The sequence below is a fragment of the Cupressus sempervirens genome, chromosome 3, assembly GCF_028749045.1.
Source record: "Cupressus sempervirens isolate cs-2001-9-10 chromosome 3, ASM2874904v1, whole genome shotgun sequence".
Lineage (NCBI taxonomy): Eukaryota > Viridiplantae > Streptophyta > Pinopsida > Cupressales > Cupressaceae > Cupressus > Cupressus sempervirens.
Window position 1 is genome coordinate 485,270,447 of NC_143120.1, and position 2,898 is coordinate 485,273,344.

A 2,898-nucleotide genomic window follows, 5' to 3' on the forward strand; every position below is an offset into this window, starting at 1 on the left:
TACAATGTGTTTGATCACAATCTATGATCTACCTTGTGAAACGTCTTCCCTATTAAAGGCTTACAAAGATTGTTAGGTCTCACCTTATTAGAGGATTTAAAATTACAATAAAGAAAGCACTCAGTTAAGAGATATACAAAGGCCTGTTAGGACTACTTGGTTAAGAGATTTTCTCCCTGTCACCTCTTAGAGTGATTCATCACCATTATTCTTTGGTTATCACCTTACTTCTTGATGTCAAATCTTCTCCTTACTGATTAAACCTTGATCCTCTTGATTAGATATCTCTTCTTTGTCCTTTCACTTCTATACTCTTTTCTTCTCAAACTGATTCTTCAATGCATAGCTTTGTCATAGCCATCTCACCCACCATGAATGCTCTCTCTACACTTAGCATTCATTTCATTACACACACACACAAACTCTTTAGGGTTTTCCTTGTTAAGTGAGTATTGGTGGCGATGGATTAGGTAAGAATCAACAATAGAGGTTGATGGATATTTTTTCCTTAGGCTTCCCTTTATTTGAATGGTTACATGTACTACATAGGGATTCACAATATACCTCCATACTTATCTTTCATAATTGTAAAATATGTTAATGTTGGCCCAAAAATTGTTTACATAGAAGTTTGTGCCATTACAAACAACTATGCAAAAAACTGTTCACTTGGCATCTAAAAACTTTGATGCTTGGCCTTCAATGTGCTCCTAATGCTATAACTCAACTTCTAAATATCTTGACACTCTCTATTTACTCGACACTTGAATCACTTGGTATGTATAGTCAGCTCAACACTTGAGTGATTGCTTTACATGTATTGGCTAACAACTTATGCTTGACATGCCTTGATCACTTAGCTCACACTGATTTCTTAGCTCGCTCTGATCACTTGACATACACTATGTGCTTAGCTTGCATTGTAATTCTACTAGATTATGACCAAGTGTTTTGTCACTACCTTGTCAAAACCAATGTGAGATTAGCAATTCATAGAGTCACCTAGAACTCTAACATGGTATCAAAGCTCTCAAGGTGTAAAGACCCCTTCTCAATAACACTAATTTTGGCTTGATTCAATTGTGGGTGTAGATGGACATCATAATTTCATAGTTTATTTGGAGAAGTCTAGGTTTTAATATAATTTATGACTTTCTAATATAGGTCAAATTTAAAGCTTGCTAGTGTAAATCAGAGGTTGATATCATATTAAAGGAGTTCTTAAAACCCCTAAATTGACTTTTGTTTCATCCAAATAAGATATCTAAGCCTAAATCTAGATCCATTTAAATTTTGTAAGTGTGGTGTCCGCAATTTGAAAAATAATAAATTTAGAGGTGATTTTCAAAAAGTGATATCTCAGTTATATAGAATCCTTTCTTGGAGGAGTTTTTTAATTTTTGGAGTATAATGACATGATCTACATAGTGGTGGAGGTTATTTATAGTCTCTATTCTTGAACATTTATGAAAGTTGAAAATAAAAAAATTTACGACTTTGGAGGCCTCATTCGGGGTCATATGAACTCCTGTTTAAGCACAAGTTTTTTTTATAAAGTACACAATTTTTTTGTATTTTTTAGATATGATATTTTTTTAGTGACTGTGATAAGAAATTTTTCTTTTAGAATTTGACATAGCTATTCAATTATAATGCATAGGCCTTATTTTGGTTCTTTGCATGGTGATCTATGTCTACTATAGCCTGATTGTGGGGTGTAATCATTTGTGATCTCAATTTATAATATGAAAAATATATCAATGATACAATCATAGGATTTGGTATATTTTATAGTATAATATATTTGACTAGTGATAGTTATGAGTCATGAGTCATGAGAAAAAGGAATCATCACACATTATAGATGGCATGATATATTGCCTCATATTTAACGCTCATTCCTAAGCCAAAGGAAAAGAGGAAGAAAATAGTTTTGGAAGATAAAAATGGTCATATTAAAGGAGTGATAGGTATGTGTCCTTTTTCATATTTACACCTTTGAATCTATGCCAAAATAAATGATATTCAATGCCCATACACAATTTGGAAAGTTATTTGGGAGCATTTTAGAGATCTTCATGTTCTCCCATTCCCAAATGGTCTTGTTGTAGATTATCTAAGACTACTTGATGGTAAAAATAATATTCCGTATGATGATGTAGATACACTATATGATATTGAATATAATTCATATATTGAGAGTAACAAATATCCAATGATTCCTCTTGCGACTCCTACTTCTCCAGATGAGATCACATATTCATATCTTTTTGGTTATTCCAAAGAGTCATTGCAAGATATATTTATTTATCTTCATGATTGGGATTCCTATTTTATGGATATAGGTTCATTATTTATGGAGTCTCACATTTCATATTTGGATGATATATTTGAGGGGGCTTCTCTTCTCTTTGGTGATAGTTTCATCACAGTAGGAATTGATACTTTTTCACCTTCTTTGGAGATTAGGGCTCTTGATTCTTAAACTTGACTTGGTTTTTCACATTTCATAGGTCATCTTAATGATGTGATGGAATCTCTTTATTTTGAGAGACATATTTAGTATTCAAAGATCCATACTTGTAGACCTTCTTCCTCCTTCCATTTTCACATGGATGGATTCTTCATTATTTGATGTATTTGTTTCTTCCTAAGGTGAGACATATTGCTTGTAGGCATTGTATTCTCTTTTGTTTGCAGGTACACTTTATCAGCATTGGGGTTTCTTCATTATGGTGGGGATATCATATTTTCTACTATCCTTCTTATGGGGGGATAATTATTTGTATATACTTGATGTATATATTTTGTGGGGGTATTGAGTACAAGATCCATCCATGCATTTATTTTTACTATCTCTTTTTGGGGGAGGGTTTTTCCCATGAGGTTTTCCCTCTT